Genomic DNA, 18,549 nt, shown 5'->3' on the forward strand with positions numbered 1-18,549 from the left:
GGCTTTCTGGAGAAAAGAATGTTTATATTGTTAATTCTTGATCAACAGCCAGTGCTCTATGCTTGAAAGGAAGTGGAGAAAGCTGTTTCTTCCAAAAAGTTCATTATTTTCTAGAAATATACAATGGCTCAGAGCAATTTGACCTCGTGAGCCACAGATTTTATGTGGGGAAAATGAGAAATTTCAACATTATTGTGCCCTTGTTTGCATTATTAAGTATACATAAAATACAAAATATGTAAAAAAAAAAAAAAAAAAACTGACAAGATATCAGTCCCAACAGGATCTTCACTTTAAATGTCCCAGATTTTGTGACTAATTTGCATTTATTATGTCATGATTTGAGGAAAATTTAAGAATTTTGTAAAAATTTACAATGTTTTTTTCAACTTTAACATTAAAAATGACTGCAATCATGCAATATAAGAACTGATAAAACTGTGAACCCCTGCAAATGTTGTTTCATTTACATAATGATTCATGTTTTCTCTCAAATTTTTACTTTCTATTGCAGGCCGAATTGGATGCTCCAAAGGACCGAATTTGGCCTCCGAGCCATGAGTTTGACACGGGTGACGTAAGGAGACTGATTGTGCGTTACTCCTCTTCACTGTACTAAACGTATGATTATTATTAAGCTCAATACACATTTGTTTAATATAGATCCTTAATATAAATGCAGTGTTATAATAGACCTCTTGAAGCATCAGGCTCAGTACTGGGAGGCTGCTCACAAAGGAGCACAGATCTGGACAGATGCCCACTTTTTCTTGGCATTTAATTTAAACGAACACACATCCTCCATCCCTGCAACTGTTTGCGAACACTTTCTCTCTGAAAATTGTACAGAACGGCCTCCTGGGGGAGAATTCCTGCATTCCAATGATGTGCACCTAAACCCGTCTTTTCTCACTTGACTCACCCATATTTAATCTAATGTTGGGTAGATGTCAGGGATGGACTGACCATCTGACATACCAGGCATCTTCCCGGTGGGTCAACGACCCGAAGTGGGCGGGTCCAGTCCACTAGGTTTTTGTTTTTTTGACGAGCGATGGAGGCAGACATGGCAACAGGTGGCCCAAAAAGTTAGAAAAGTGGCAAAAATGTGGCAAGAAAAGTGACTAAAATGGTCCAAAAACAGTCAAGAGTGGCCAAAAAATGAGCAAATAAAGAGGAACCAGGTGGTATGTAATGGCAAAGGGTAGGGAAAAAAAGAAACAAGTGGTATTTATTGGGTAAAATGTATCTTTGGGATGAAAAGTGGCCAAAAAAGTCAAGAAAGGACAAAAATTGGATGAAAGGGTCAAAAAAAAACTAGCAAAAATTGGGGGGAAAAAGGACATTTATTGGCAAAAGGTAGCAAAGTCTAAAAAAAAGTGTCAGAACTTTTTGAAGAGGGACAACAATGAAACATAGGAAGTTGCAAAATGGCCAACATAAAAAGGGGTTTAAAAAGTTTCCCTTTTTAAAGTTTTCTGGGGGAGTAATAATGAAGACATAAAGAGCCACATGTTGAGCATCACTGACTTAATAACAGCTTCTACATGGTGTCACTGATAATGTAATGGGCTGGTCTGGATGGAAAATGCAGGGCAGAATTTTGGTCCCAGTCCATCCCTGGTAGTTGTTGGTCAAATATGGAAGTTAAACTTTGCATTTTGTTGCTTGTCCTACCTAGAATATATTTCAGTTGCTGTGTGGCCATCTTGGATTATAATCCCTGTGTTTCACATCACAAGCAGCCATTTTGTACGTTAGACCCATTAAGCCACACCCCTTTTGACAGCTCGCGCTGCCATTTAAGCCATTTTCCTTTTCACGCCTGGTTCCATTGAGCAACTATAACTCCAATTCTGATCCAACATGGCTGTAAAAGACTGCCAGGTTGTTCGGCAACCCTCCAGCGTGCTTCAGTGTGCTTAACATTGACACTCAGTTCATTAAGGCCTGTAGTGCTTGGCGAATGCACGACGCCTCTTGGCAGCATGACAAAAACTGTGAATCAGATTATGAGAGCCATATAACGCCGCTTTGAAACACAGAGGGCGATGGAGTTGTTGGAACCCATGGATGCTAATGCCCGGGATATAATGTAATTGCAGCCTGCCCTGGTTAATAAGGGCACTGTAATATTTGCATGGAGCCGCTGTTTATGTGCACTACGCCTCATTTGAACATGTAGCGCAGTTGTAAACAAGAGGAGAGCGGCTTGTAAAGTCTAGGCCTCGCAACGCAGACACCCGAGGGACTGCGTCTTAAACCTCCAACAATGAATTACACCAGACTGCATAAAAACAGGAGGGAATGAATAAAAAAGAGCTGCACCATCAACCTGTACAGTAAAAGGATTACATTTAATTTGTTTTACAGTGGGATTACCCTTTTTTTTTGAATGACAATGGTCATGAATTGTGAGTGGCCCATATGTCCGTGTTGGCATGTTGCCATGTGTGTTGTCCAAGAGCACTTTACAGCGGGGAAGTGTTTCTGAAACCAAACGTACTGTTCTGCTGCTGCTGTCGTCTTTGTTTCATGTGTAAATGGAAATTTGCACAATTTAGCCAATTCATCTACATCAGGTCAGGGTTTTCACTGTTTGCTGAGGATCTTTCTGAATTATTAACAGTAAAAGAGGAATGTGATCCACTGCTATCCATCGTTTTTACCTGGAACTATAAAATCTTTGTCTAAACTCACCGTGTTTACAAAGGTGAAAGTAACTGATTATTACTGTAATTGAGTTGCTTTTATGTACTTTTTAAGTATATTTCTAAATAAGTCATTCTACTTGTACTTAAGTACGTTTTAAAAGATGTAATTTGTTACATTTTCACACCCAACCGTTACTGAGTAACTCATGTTTTTTTTTTGTTTTTTTTAAATGATCAACGGACATTGTGAAACTACGAAGAATAAAATCAAATGCATCACATCATAGCCGACCAAAAAGAGTTAATAAATCTAGCTATACTTAGCCTGATTATTTTTTTAATTTGAATTGAATTTATTGGTGTTATTTTTATTTAAAAAAATGTTTTTGACAAACTTTTTTATTTTATACAAATGCCTTTGTGGAAAATAAAATACATTCCAATTGTCTTCCTTTTTAAGTTCATACATGAGATGTTTACTGTATGCATGGGAACCATGGCAAGATTTATTACCAAAAATATACGTGGGAGGTAAAAGTACCTACCAGTAGTAACTTTAACTATGAGTACTATTTAATTGAGCAACTTTACTTGCACTTCAGTATGTTATGTATGACTTACTTGTATTTTAGTACAATTTCAAACAAGTAACAGTACTTATACTTGAGTAGGATATATCAGTACTATTTTTACCTCTACTCATTTGTTTGAATACTAATTAAATAGGATTTTTTTTTTTTTTTTTTTATTAGGATGGTGCTATTTGGGACATCTGCATAGAACTGCGCAGCTTTCTCAGAAGACTCATTCACACCTTTCTGTACTTTCTGTGTTACAGGACAGAATGTTTTAAACAAGTGCACTCAGAGAGCCCAAACCTCCGCCAAGCACCAAATATCCTCTTTGCCAGATATGGTCAGTTATCTGAATCAGTGCATGATCCGGCCCTTTAGGGCATTCATTTCGGCAAGCAAAAAAAGTCAGAGAAGCTGTGAATCATTGTGTTAATTACCAACTAATTCAGATGTACATATCTCCAAATTCACACAAATTCAATGTTATTAAAATAACAATTTTTTTCCAAAATTCATGCAATTTTTTTTCAAAATTCATGCAATTTTTTTTCCAAAATTCATGCAACTTTTTTCCAAAATTCATGCAATTTTTTTCCAAAATTCATGCAATTTTTTTCAAATTATTCCACAAGATTTCCTCAAATTACATAAAAATTGGCTACAAAATCAAATTAATTTAAAGTAAAGATCCCGCAGGGACTGATATCTGTCATTTATTGCTTTGATGTCATCAGTGCCATACATATTTTATCATTTATTTATATATGTGGGAGTGCAAACTAGAGCACAATAATGATTAAATTACTAATTATTCCACCTAAAATCTTCAGCCCACTTAAGATAAACCGCTTCATATTTGGCCCTTGAACTAAAACTAGTTTGACACCCCTGCTTTAAAGTGAAAATATGACCTCCTTGTGGACAATCCTCATTAATGCGTGACCGCTTCCCTACAGAACTAAAGCAACATTTGTCAAAAATAGATAAATGAATAAATCTCATGCAATATTCATTTGTTTTCCTTGTAAACTTTTATTAACATTCCAACATTTTTTCATACAAAGGCACATGTGGTGAAAAAAAGAACATGATTCAAAACAATACGATTGCATATCGCCAATGACCCAGTTTCCATAGATCCAAAAGCTATGCAGGGCAAAGCTGAATAGATACATTTGAGTCACAATGAAGAGAAAAAGATGATTTAGCGCAACTAATTCAACTTCTTCTTCATTCCACTGAACTGATATCAGAAAAGTCTTTTTTTTTTTTTTTTTGCAAAAGATTAACAACATAATTTCAACCTTATCCAGGCGGATAAGTAATTATCTCGAGCACTGGGATGTGCATGATTATCAAAAGAATACGTTTTCTAAATTAGGCCAAGATAGTTCCTCTTGATTTGCAAATGCACTGCATTGGCATAGATTGTTTAAAGTCATATTTAAAAGATTTGCATAGATTATCAATCCTAATGAAAAATTTTGCCACTTCCCGAAAATTAATATAGAATGAATTAGGCAGCGATAGTACTCATCTTCTTGCCTGTGTGTGTGTGTGTGTGTGTTTGAGAATGTCAAGAACAGGAAATTAAGGCACTGTTTGAAGCCAATGTATTTGTCATGTCTCACCCAAAGAAATGTAACTCAACTGTGGAATCAGGTGACTTTAATAAACTGATTCACGGCGTCTCTATCCCTGCCGGGTAACAGGTTTTAATAGCTGCGCCGTGTTCTGTATACAGCCACTTCCTGCTGATCAAACACACTCCCACAGTCAAGAGTAATAACTCACACTGGGACTCATGGCTGCTCAGTGAAATCAACGTCTGTTAGGCTGCAAATATAATATTGAAATCCATCTACTGATGAAACAGGGCTGTATTATGTCATCTGTCACACACACATTTCCACTCTAGTTTCTATGCTTGTGTTTTATCAATGGGGAATGCTCTCTAGTCTAAACTGGTAGCCTCAAATAATCAAACAAAATGTATGGTAATATAACCTTTTAGGGTAATTAATCTAAGTATGAACATCCCCCACTAACGTTTTGTAAACTACTGTGTATATATATATATATGAGTTGCATAGCATATAAAGACGACAGCTCATTTCTTCACCATTGTGTCAGTGGACACATGGAGCCGTCCAATCGCAGTGCAGTACTATTCACTGCTGCCGTGGGTCTCACATTCATGTGTCTTTTCATCTGAGCAACTACAACTTAGGGCTGCACAACTATGGCCAACATGTGAATCGCAATAATTTGGATCAATATTGTAATCATGATATTAATCACAATTAATCATTGTGTCTGTATTTTTAATGAACTACTTTTCTTGCAAACAATATGTGAAGAGTTTAGAGTGGAAAATAAAAGCTTTAAACAATAATAAGAATAAATACTAAAAAGAAAAAAAATACAAATGTATCGAATAATTAAAAATCATCAACAAAGGCAAGAATATTACGGTTCGTTCACACCGAACATGACTTCAGCGTCTCTGGCGACGAGATTACATTCAAGATAGTATAATGAAGCCTTAATCATGTGTTCGGCCCCTGGTGGCTGGCTGACTACCGGAATTGAGAAAGGAATTGATGATTTAAATTTATTTAATGATTTAAAATCCAATTAATTGTGCCACCCTACTACAACTACAACCAAACCACTTGTCAAATACAGTGGGCAGAGTCTCATTCATGCTACACAGCTCGGTGAATGCTATGTTAACTCTATTTAGTTACACACAGGCTGTATTTATCACTATTTAATTAAAGAAAATGCACAAAAAGAGATTTAAATTTTTTTTTTTAAATTAGGTAAAAACAGAATATACATAAAAAACTATTCAGATCGTCCAGCTTCTTGTTCAGGCCTCAGGTGTTAAAAAGGACTGTCAGTCAAGAGGTCCACTCGAGTTAAGCACCAAAAGGTGTCCCGTGATCCAAGATCCGATAGAAAGAACCACTCCTGACTTGGCCATCATCTTCTTTTATTTTAATGAAAGAAGTGTACAAAAGGCCAGTGAGGGAGGAGTCCTGCTGTCCTTCTGGGTCCTCGGGTATCTGGGTTTACCTGTAAAATAAAAACATAGGCATCAGGACACACATAAGGCACCATAACCTAATTTTAGTACTTAGTTTTTAGCTTCAGTATTTATAATTTTGTTTTAGTCTTCAATTATTATTATTCACAAGGTCACTTTAACTGCTGTTTTATACATGCACTGTGGCTGATATAGACTATTTAACTATTCAACTTGTCTGTACTATGTATCTTTGGCAAAATGACAACAAAGCTAAGATTTGATTTTGATATCTAGTACTGCACATTAGGGCTGGGCGATATGGACAAAAGTTCATAGCTTAATATTTTTTCTCAAAATGGCGATATACGACATAAATCTCGATATTTTTAACTCTAAAGTCTGACCAGAAAGACAATTCTGGGTTAAATTTGCTGTTGCAAAATGCCACACAGGCACATTTATTAACAAACAGCTGCACAATATGTGCCACTTTTGGCTTTCTCTCCTATAAGGGACAGCACGTGTGAGTGAGTTCTGTAATGTGGTTTTTAAGGGGAAGGTCTGGGTTAGATCGTACTCAGTAATCCATCTAGCTGTGCATTTTGCGAAAGCAGCAACTCCTGAAACGAGTATTTTAATACAAAAAAAGCTATAAAATAAAATGTATCATTATAGATAATATTGTAATTTTCTTAATCACCAAAACAGAATTTGGGATATATCTTGACTCTCGATATATTGCTCTGGCCTACTGCACACTACAGTTGACAGAATATTACGGCTCTAAAATGTATTTAAATAATAGGGTATAAACCTGTTCTATTCATTCTAAAGTTGAGTTTTTGTGCCCAGACTTCATCTGAAAACTAGCTGAATGTATCAGCTGAAGGAATTGGGACCAAAGTGCGCAGGCATCAACTAGTACCTGGTACGCTATGAGCTGCTAATACAAAGAAGAAGCATGTGACAAAGCCCTAAGCTTTGGCTGCATTGGACTTCAGGAGGTTATCAATACCCCCAACAACCCCCACCGCCTAGATTTTCAACCAGCTCAGACAAGTAACCTAAAATATTACAGTGGGTCAACAAGGTCAGATTAAAGAGCTTAAATGCATTTGTACATTTGAACGGAAGAAATCCACATGCTACTAATGCTAATTAGCAGTGCCTGAGTCATTAGCAAGTATCACGTTAGCATTAAGCTGTTGTGCAAAGATAGTGAGGAGAGAAAGTTGGTGGGGTGGGGGGATTGGCTAAAAGCAAAGCATGGCGACATAAAAGGCAGTTTTGGGTATTGGTGTCGCTTTGAGTTATTGGCATCATGGTCTTGTTTTGTTGAGAGGACTACAGTGAATAAGCTTGTTAATGGTAAATTTACAGCCCCAGCATGTGGCCTAATAAAACCAGTGGATAGAGAGGATGATGAGAATGATTGCCATTGCTGTTTTGTGTGTGTGTGCGTGCGTGTGCGTGCGCCCAGGAGTGTGTGCAGGATGGGGATGAGTGGGGGGGGGGTGTAGTTATAGAGAAAAGTGAAAGGCGCCGGTAATTAAGAGTCTAAAAGAGTGTGAGAGAGGCGCACACCGCTTAAAGCAAACTTTGAGCCCAGATTCCTCACTTTTTTTATTTATGCACCACGGCTCAAACCCACCTCCTCCCCCCCACCCCCCCCCAATCCCTCTTCACTCTCTCCCTCACTCTTCACTTGTCTCCCCTAGCTGAATGAATAGCTATCACAAGGCTACGGTGTCCCATCTAGCAAACCCCCTACATCCACAAGCCTTTTCTCAACACTCCCCCTCCACTCAGCATGGCTCTGAATAGGGAGCAGAATTAAGCAAACAGTCAGGCTGTCACCTCAATAGGAGGTCTGGCCGTGAACTTGAAGTCCTTCCCAGGCCCCCAGTCTCACATTAGGGTGGGAGGGGTTGCGATGGCGCAAGGAAGACAAGAGGAAAGAGGCAGTGGTGGTAATGTGGGGGGTTGCAGCCAGACTTTTTGGGGGCCTCTACGTGCCAGCGTTGAAGGGACCCCTGCCACAGAGGTTCCCAAGATTGGTGCTGCTGTTGAAGCGATGGGGGCGGTGGGCCCCAGCTGCCTGCTAGCCCCCCCACCCCACACCCCTCTACAGCACTCATTTTGGACAGGAGGGGTTCTGACGATGAGGACAGACAGGATAGTGTCTGCCTGCCTGTCAAAGCTCCCCAATACCCTCTCACACACATACAGAAACGCGCAAATACACACACACACACAGATCCAGACACAAGCTGCTGGCGGTGCCCACCCCCTCTTCTCCTCGATCAGTTCCCGAAGCCCTCCCTGGCTTCTCATCATCTCATTAGCCAACGCCAGCTCTCCACTGTCTACTGTTTGCATTGTTTTGGGCTCTGCATAATTTACACAGTAAATTGAGTACGGCCCCGGCCCCCTTTGCTCAATCTACCACCTGTTTATAGAGGCCTTGTCGTGATTAGTGCACGTCGGGTTTGACACAGTTACCACAGCAATTCTCAAGAAAGCCAAGCGACGCTTTTTGCTTCTAAAGGTGGCATCGTTAAAGATTAGAAGCAAGACGCTCGCCTTGACCTAATTTTAAAACTCCCGTTCTGTGTGGTTCACTCTGTCTGGGAAATTAAAAATGTAAATAAGATGCGGGACATTCTTGAGCAATTAATATTTAAACTCAGACTTTCCCATAATCTTGGAATACTTTGATAATGACATCATTCTGACTTAGTGAGGCAGTTGCAACGGCCCCTCTCCAGGCCCTCTAAGCTATGTTAGCATTAGCATTATCTCTGACCTCCACAGAAAAGACAACAAACAAAGAAAATCTCTTTGTAAATGGAACAACGGTGAGCATTGTGTATCGGCCACCTTGCTTATCAAACCCAGCAGACTCTAATTGGTGTTTTGGTTTAAGCGGTTTTTAAACTTGGGAGCTCACTGGCTGAAATAATGCTGCACGATATAACGCGAGTCCTTTCGTAGAGAACAATACTTGACTTGTCTGAGCACTGACTGCCCTTCACTACACGTGCCTCCCAAGTCGAGAGAATTTGCCAATGAAGGACTCAGTTCTTCACTCTTCCCCCGGCTCTTTTTTATCTCTTTCTTCAGCTTGTTTTAGTTTTGTTCAGTGTAGCTGCTATTCCTAAATCTCCTTACTTTGTTTCAAAACTGATGTGTTCACCTTGAGATTTGCTCTAACCTGATTAAAGAAGTCAAATGAGACAATTTAAAGAAATTAATATCAAAGTCAAACCTCTCATGACATCAGATATATACGATTATACTCATCTGTTTCCTTTTGTTAACAAAAGATAGTGTCCACACATTTTTAAATGGCTATAAATTGTGGTCATGTGCCAGGAGCTTTCACTGTATCTCTAAAATGGCAGCGTCCGCCATGTTGGGGCACGCATGTGAGGATGGCATGACAATTCGCCAAGCAGAAACCAAAGGCTGGTGCTTAAAGGACAGATGCCCCCCAACTAGTCTCCTGAGAGAGGCATTGAGAACGATGTGATTTAATGTAGACACATGCAAAACATGCTCCACCCACATTGACTCCCGATCCCCTCCTTCCCATCAGCGCAACTCCTAAATTGCACAATTAACGAACATAGCGGGGACGATTAGAAACAGCGGCTTCTGCTCGTTGAAGAGGGTGATCGACAGCACTGAAAAGTGGGAGAAGGTGGGATGGAAAGTTGGGGTGATGATAAGCAAGGAAAAATGTAGCATATTGGGCACAGTGGTTTGTTACCTGCGATGACTCGTCTTTTCACTTCCATTTCATGCCAGCATCGCTCTAAGATGGTGGCGTGGGCTGCGTTTCTCTGTACAGGAAAAAAGGGGCAGTCGGCTGAGGATGGCGTGGAGGAGTAAGGGGAAGAGGAGGAGGGAAAACGGCAATGCTGTCGAGGACGAGGGAAGAGGGAGGGCAGAATCAACACCAACCACACCTCCTCCATCTTCTTCCCTGTTTCTCAGTCTTCACATGACAGCCTTTTCCTTCACAGCGTGGCAGCCTGTGCAAAAAAATCAGAGTGGCACAAAATTTTTAGTTTTTGCATCAAATTCTTCATTAAGACATGCGAATCAAACCTGGATGCATGCACACATACACAAAAACACACACACACACACACACCTTTTCATGTCTGTTCTCATGGTACAGTCTGCCCCTGAGCATGCAAATTACTTTCATTATGCAGATGCATGCAAATCAGATCCAACCATCTGAGAATCAAGGGTGGGAAAGAATAAAAACTCGACACAGATTGAATGAAGGGAAAAGCGGACAAGGGGAAAAAATCCCTTTGAGTGGCAGGAGGCGGTAAGTTAAGTAAACGCTTTATAAAAATCAACGATAGAACCACCGGGCAAACAAAATTACATTTAATTGTATGAATTACCTATTTTTTATTTATTTTTTTGCGTTTATTTATTCTTTTAATTTGAGGTTTAAGTTTTTTTTTTTTTTTAGAATTAAATTCAACACAGGTTGACTTTATGAACAAATGCATCTGAGGAAGAAATTCTTAATATTTTTTTAATTTTATTTAATTTTATTTTTATTATTTACAATTTTGAATTATTCACCGTTGAAGATATCATGGGTTTGATGTAGTTTTCTTCAAGCATAGCAGCTGACCTAAAGCTGAAACTGTCATCTCGGATTGTCATGGTGTAGTCGTTGTCACAATAAGATGCTCTGTGTTTGTGCCTGTATTAGTCCAAACACAGCACGCACAGTCCTCTAAAAGCAAGGCTTTCTATAGCTAAAGGTTATTAGCACGAACACACACTGACTACTGTGGACATCCAATGAAAGAAACACTTATTAGTTCTCAGGAATCAGCACAATCCTTCCTTCCATTGCTCATCTCAGCACCTGCATACCCATGTGTCTAAAACCAAACACAATGCATTCAGCTCGCTATGTTCCCAGGCAGGTGGAGTATGTATCTTGGAGGCTGAGTGACACAGTTCCTGAACCCTCCTATTCAAAGTAATCAACAAAGAAAGCTGACTAATCTGTGAACAGAGCATGCAGTCTGATTTGGCTAATACTGTAAGCCCAGCAGAAAGGATCTTCCATTAGAGAGGAGAGGCGAGCGCCAGCTTTTGTCTCAGGGTGTCGGTAGGGGAACTCAACGTCTGAAAGTGGAATAAGGTGGTGAGACCAGGGGTGACTTGGAGTGTGGGAGAGGTAGGTAGAGGAAGGACGACAGGGGTGGGGTACTACTGAATGGTGGCAAACCTCTCCTAATTGGCACTTGACATTTTTTTGCCATTGGCACTGGAGTGGACCAGCTTTCAAGTCCTCTCGGGGTCCTTGTTGGAAAAGTGCCTTATGCAAATGTGGCGAATGGGCTCTATTGTGGAGCCGCTGATATTAACAGCTCATGCAACAATAAAACTGTGTGCTTACTCTAGACTCGTAGGTGTGTGTGAGAGATTTAGACAATGGCAGTAGGAATGGCTTTAGTCTGAACAGACTCTCCAGCGGATGCTTCGTCAAGTCATTTCACCCAGAATGGGCTTTTCTGAGCCGCGGTTTAAGTTAAACTCCGTTAAAAAAACAAATGTATGCCCTGTTTTCCTCTGGCCCTCAGTGTGACTGTCTGTGCAACTGCTGTATGGCTGGATTTCATATTAAAACACTGTTCAAAAAGACTTTGGAGCAGATCTTACTCCCTAAAAACATCACAGTCAGTTCTAAATGTGAAAATCCATTCACACAGTCTATTCTACGGAGTACCGTTCTCCCTCTGATATTTATTTCTTCTTTGTCGGCCCACATTGTTTACCCTTAACTTATTCCCTTGGGTGAGCACAACTCGAGATCTAAAGATATCAGCAGAATCCCTTTGGAGAAAACTTGGGAGAAATGTGGCAAATCTCAATTGGATTTTCAAAGGCAGCAAAAAATGATGAAAGGCCAAATCTGGACAGCTAATCCAAACACACGCATGACAAAACGTCTCTACCGACAAGGTCTGAATCATTCTTGTCTCTTGAAATCACATGAATATTTCATTAAAATCTCCACAAAACTGAAAGCCAACAGGGAGGCAAACAGCAAAATGGGTCAAACAGCAGCGGTCGCCCCCCATGTGGTCCAAGCAGTCAGAGTACACCTGTTACCACTAAGTTGTGAAAGTTAATCTCTTTTGTCTGGAGACACCCATTGACTTTTGAGATACATTTGATTCTCTCGGGGAGTGTAAGGGGGGAGTAGGGAATCCTAATGTTGTTGGAAACAACAGGGTCTGGCTTGACCCATGGCTCAACAGTGGAGCCATTTTCCAAGCGCTGTTGATGTGTTCCTCCAAGAGAAAGAAATGCACAAAAAAGGGGGTAAGAATCACTGGGTCTTATTCACAGACCTGTCTGGCTGCTTGGACCCGGCGGGCCTGAATGAGAAGAAAAGAGATGCATTGTCCCTCACTGACAAGTGGACTAGCTCTATTGACTGTAAAGTCTACTGGTGGGGGGGCAAGTAAGACCCAACTACAATGACTGTTTTTCTATTTAACACTTGGAGTCTAAATCTGCCCATTGCATAAAAGCTAAGACAAACTCATGACCCTACCTCGCCCCCCTCCTTTTTCACCATCTCTCTGCCTTCTCCTGCTCATGCTCTCCTTCTATTTCAAACACTTGCCATTGGATACTAAAAAGGAGCCTGCGAAAACCCTGAGGTGATTTTTAGGAAATCTTGCAACTCCATGCCAGTTCAGATAGGAAGGAACTGAGACAGTCTCTACAGTAGTGTCCCTTGAGTGAAGTGCGAGTGATATAACTGTGCCACACACTGAGGCAGAACAAAGCATTTGTACCATGACATGCTTCTCCCCAGGCACTGCCTAGGGCATAAACACAATCTGTCCAAAGCCTCAATTCATAGCTACAACACCGCACAGTTTAAAAACCTCAAGAGTGTGGAGTCCTCAATTTAGTTATTAGACACAATTGTACACAGTTTTATGTTCTGTGATTTGACGCACCTCCACAGTCCTTCTTGAAATCTTTCATTTTGTATCTGTTAAGCCTAAAGTTTTTGTTTCTTGCACAATTTTACACACTAACAGAACATACGATCACTGAAAGAAAGTTGGACATCTCAATGTTGTCTTTTCCTGTAAAGGCCCTTGTTACTTTCAGTTATTATGAACTGAGTCCAGATCTCAAATGTTAAACACAACACCTGCATTGCAGTATGTAGGCAGGCACAACTGCAGGGCTTGGAGAAAGGGATGTTGGTGGTTGAGGTTTCTGAAAAAGCTTTAAACAATTTCACTTCAGCCCAGAAAAAGTGTCTAAAACCTACACTGTGTTGAAATCCAGTGGCGCTCTTTAAGCTGAACCGTGTTGAGACAGCAAACCATGAGGAATATCTATTACAACTGGGCCTCACTGCTAGCCTTGTAGCACCTCTGCCCAAAGACCTTGAGAACAATCCTCAGTGGCCTTTTCTCAGCAGGAGTGACTCTCTAGCTTTGATGGGCAGAACAGAAATCACACCTTCAATCAGCCATCAGAGGCCTGGAGGTAGAAGATCTGATTGACCAATTACTTCTTAACATGAGCTCCGGCAAAGAACCTGGGTCTCGTCACTGGGGGTGCTTTATGCTTGATTGCCCTTGGACCACTCCTCCCTCGAGGGTTGCACGCACACATTTCAGTGGGATCCTATCAGGCCTTTCAACATGGAAGCATTTGCAATGCTCCACAATATGGGCTTTGCCACGGCCCATTCACAACCAACACACCGAACACATCCAGTGAAAAAACTATGAGGACCACAAATCAAACAGCTTTTCATGCACAAAAAAGGGAAAATACTAGGGTAGGTAATAAAAAAAATCAACAATGGCAAACTTAACAAATCCCTCCTTAAATAAATGAATGCTTGCATCCAATGCTCTTTATGCAGCTCTACTAGTACAAAAAGGGTCCCATTGTTCTCATATTCAACGTGTTCAATACCAAAGACCCAAGGACGGAGTAAGTAAGAATAAGATTTCTGTTAAAAAGCAATCCTAAACCAAGCTCACTATCAAACATGCAGTACCAGCTTGTTAAATGACTTCTCACAGTCCGAAAAGGCTCTGGTGAATCCACATGGGTCATTTTCAGCGACTCACAGCCATGTGATACTAAGACTAAGCTCATACATACAGCTGAACACACAAGGATCATTGGGCTTATTAGATTAAAAGTGATCCTGTTGCACCAGCCTTACTGTTATGAATCACTGCCACAGACTGCTGAGAGCAATGCCCCATTTACTTATACATGATTAACTGTACTCTGCATTGCTATCGGCTGATGGATCGAAGTTCAGTACATTGAAATTCCTCGATACGAATTCAATCAAACTGAAAGTAGAAAAAAACAAAAAGAAACATGACCTACCTTTGGAAAAAGTAAGCTCCAGTGTTCCAAAAAAATTCCATTTTCTTCTAGAGGAATTTGTTTTGCTTGAAGTCACAGTTTGGGGTCTTGATGCCTTTCCAGGAGTGTAATGGGATTCTTGTTACTTTCGGTTATCTAGCTTTATGAAGAATGTACATCACTCATACAGCTAGATAACCAAAGATAACAATCAACCCCTAAGGCTACCCATCTTCTCAAGCCACGTGAGACGTACATTGGGCCTTAATCTGAGAGCAAAAGAGAAAGTTGTCAAAACTTCCATAATGACTTAAGTAATTGAACTAGTTTTCAAAAAAATCACCTGAAAACCTGAAATTAAGCTAGAATGTGAGAAATGGATGAAAAGAACCAGCATGCTAACAGACAAAGACTTCATGACTCTAGTGTAAGACCCTTTACCTCACTCAATTTAAAGCCGCCCTTAAATGCTCTGACCCTTCCTTCAGTGATGTCATCAAGTAGTTCCTTCACCACGCCTCAAACACCATCAGCCAATTGTAAGCCTCCCTTTGTTAACCAAAATCTGGATTGGCTTGTTTGTAACACTTTGTAAAATAAACCCCACAACTCAAACAATCAAGAAGAGGTGGCAGAAAATACAAAAGAGTCCAAACCAGCTTTGGCGCCAATGGAGCTATGTTTGGGATGTTGCCCATCTCTAAGGTGAAGCTGCCTCATCCACAGACTGGCTCCATAGGAGGGTGACGGCTTCAAAAAAAAGCCCCCTGCTATGACCCAAATGCATTTTTGAATTAAAAGTAGATCCTTCTGTTTGACTACAAAAGATTGTAGTTTGTCTTCATTTGCATTATCTGATGCTGAAGCAGTCAGACGATGTTTGAATTGGCACCAAAGGGATTCTAGATGCGTTTAGATCCTCATATACAGATATGAAGAAAAACTCTTTAAATCTTCACACAGCCTGAAGTCTTAAGATACTGTTGCACCCATGAGAACAGATATCATCGCGAGCAAAGCACATCCAAACAGAAAGAAAAGGGACAATGCTTTACCACACACTCGCTCTCTACATGCTGGGGTGGCACATGGCATAAGGCCCCCATCTAATTAAAGCTGCTCTGTGTGCCCAGATCCCTGTTGTGGTGGGGCTCCTCCCCCACCACACCACTGCTGAGTGAGGTTTTATGGACTGCGAGCATCGAGAGTGATGGGGAGATACTGAGGCAGGATGATGGAATATTCAAAACCAAATATAAAGCTTTGAAGACAACATGCAGACATTAACCGAGCTGGCTGGTTTGTTTTCAAACCCAAACACCCCCTTGTATTGATCTCTCTCCAAGATGGTCAACCTCCATCACCAGGATATGTCAGAGTAGTGTAAATGTTACACATATCCATGCACCACACAAAGCAAGGCCCTAAAAAACTAAAGATACACACACACACAAGCACATACAGCATGACAATTTTTAAACTGAGAAAATACATTTCTTAATTTAACAGAAAAGTATTTTAAATGTAAACTCTATTCTATTAAAAAAAACTGTAAATATTACAAATAGTTTGATTATATATTTTTACAATTTTGTTTTTTTTTTTCATTTTAGAGTAACCAAAGATATTTATTTATTGGGAATTCCTTCACAATTTAAATTTAATTCTCAGTAAGTTATTACATTAGGATTTAGCTTTTATATTGTGCCATTAATACATTAGTTTTCAATTTGATCGATGAAAAAATAAGGAAAAGTACGAATTGTATCCAAATGTCTAATTGTGCCTTTCTTTACTATACATTTTTTCAAAAAATAATTCCCAAAATATCAGCATATCACCATTTGTATTTATCTAGGTTGATACACTAATGCCTGTATGTTTTGGTAATGCCTATAAGAGCTGTTTTAATATTATAAAACCATTACATGAGCAGTTTTCTCATGTTCTGTAGAGATTCTGGGACGTGTGTGTGTGTGTGTGTGTGTGTGTGTGTGTGTGTGTGTGTGAGAGAGAGATTTGGTGTATTAAAAATTTTCTTTAAAAAAAAATAAAAAATTCGACCCACAAAATTAAAATATCTGTGGTGTGTTCGTGTACATGTGTGAGTGTTGTAATTGTGAGTGATGGCTCTAACGTTACCTACAGTGATCCACGTGCTGTGAAGATGCTGATGGCGTCTCTCCAGTAAAACCTGGAAATAAAAGAAGAAGCGAACTTTCCATTCAGTCACAAAAAAGCTGCAACGCACCTTGTCATATTTTGTATTGCGAAACGTTTCAAAGAAATTTGATAAAAAAAAAAAAAAAAAAAAAAAAAAAAAACTAAGACTACACAACACGCACCCCACGTGTTTGGCGAAAAGTGAAAAAAGACGCAAAAATGCTTGCAGTGATGTCTTACATTTTAAAATATTTTTACAAAAAAGTATCTTTGGTTTTCCATGTTGGGGATAAATTAAAATATTATGAAGACGCTGTGCATGTGCCAATATTTAGTGTTGCAAATAAACTTTCACGCACGTCTGCTGAAGGCTTGTATAATAACCCCAGCAGCAGTGTTAGTGCACATCCCTGGCTGTATTTGGGCTTCCACACGCCTTCTGTGCAAGGCCTTCTCTGTGCACATGTGGACAGGTTACTGTGGCCTTGTGATCCTCCATCCGCTTTCTATACGGGTGTGAACGCAGCCACTTCGTTCCATTACGCATGGTGCAGGTCAGTGTAATCCTCATCTAAGCCACATGGCCACACAAAGAGATCAATTTGGAAATAAACACCAACATAATCGGATTTTTTTTTCTTCTTCTGTTGGACGACGAGTCTTTACATTTTGTTCCCATGTTATGCAGAATTCACCCTGTGAAATGTCTAATACACTTAAAAAAAAAAAAGAAAGAAAGAAAAGAAATAAATACACACATCCACATATTATCTGGCTGTGCGTTGCTTTTTGTGAATGAGAAGTTGCTGAGAATGTACAAAAGTGTTTATTTAACCAAACTACGTCTAAATAGAAGTTGTAATAAGGTTTCGGGGTGTTTTTTCCACACCGATGTGACCTTTTACTAAACACGTGCAACACTTTAAATCGAGTCACTGACTGAAAATAACAGAAATTAAATGATTAAATATAGTCTATTCAAAGACTGACATTATTCGCTTTCAATAAGTATTGGAAATATCCGGGTTCTGATTAATTTGACACATGAATAGAAGCTTTTTTTTCTAGTGCAGAGGCAATGAGCCGCTGAATAAACGCCACATCCTCTTGCGCATCCCTCTGCGCTCTGGTGACGTACGCTGTGCGCATGCAAAACGCGCAATCTCCGTGACACTGCGCTTATTTGCGACCTTTTTAGCGACGATAAAAGATGAAATATGTATAGTATTATATATATGATACTCACGGGTTAAGCTGACAGCCGCTGTAGCCTCCTCCGTCCAAAGCCGTGATGTGAGCGGTTGTGGAGCTGGAAACGCACTGAGCAGCGGGAGGCTGGACCGCTCGTTCTTCATGGCTGCGGCTGGTCGTGACGTCTCTCTGGATCCATCCATTCAGCTTCCCTCGGACGGGTTGTATCCCACCCCCCCTCTGCTTCATTATCGTCCCCATCATTCCTCCCAGGGGTGGATGTGGCCCCTGCACCCGTAGCTGCCCGTCTCTGTTACCCACACTCACCAAGCCTGGCGTCAGACGCAATATGAACTTTAAATATGTTGCTTTAAAGACATACAGCACACTAAGGACCGCCCCCTTTATGACACGGTGCAGGTCTGATTCCTGAGCCCACCCTCTACAGGAATATTTGGTCCGTTCTTTGCATGGAGGTGCATCACTGCCATCAATAAAACCGGGATTTAAACTTAAAACT

General features: G+C 40.3%; 1 long non-coding RNA gene across 1 annotated transcript; it reads right to left on the reverse strand.

Moving 5' to 3' along the window:
- Positions 1–4,241: 4,241 nt before the first annotated feature.
- On the reverse strand, positions 4,242–14,861 carry LOC114478359 (uncharacterized). Its single transcript, XR_003675843.1, has 3 exons — positions 14,697–14,861; positions 10,036–10,300; positions 4,242–6,310 (listed from the first exon to the last, which is right to left on the reverse strand). It is a non-coding gene; the product is annotated as an uncharacterized LOC114478359 (long non-coding RNA).
- Between the last annotated feature and the right edge of the window lie 3,688 nt (positions 14,862–18,549).

Source organism: Gouania willdenowi, chromosome 16 (assembly GCF_900634775.1).
Source record: "Gouania willdenowi chromosome 16, fGouWil2.1, whole genome shotgun sequence".
NCBI classification, from domain to species: domain Eukaryota; kingdom Metazoa; phylum Chordata; class Actinopteri; order Blenniiformes; family Gobiesocidae; genus Gouania; species Gouania willdenowi.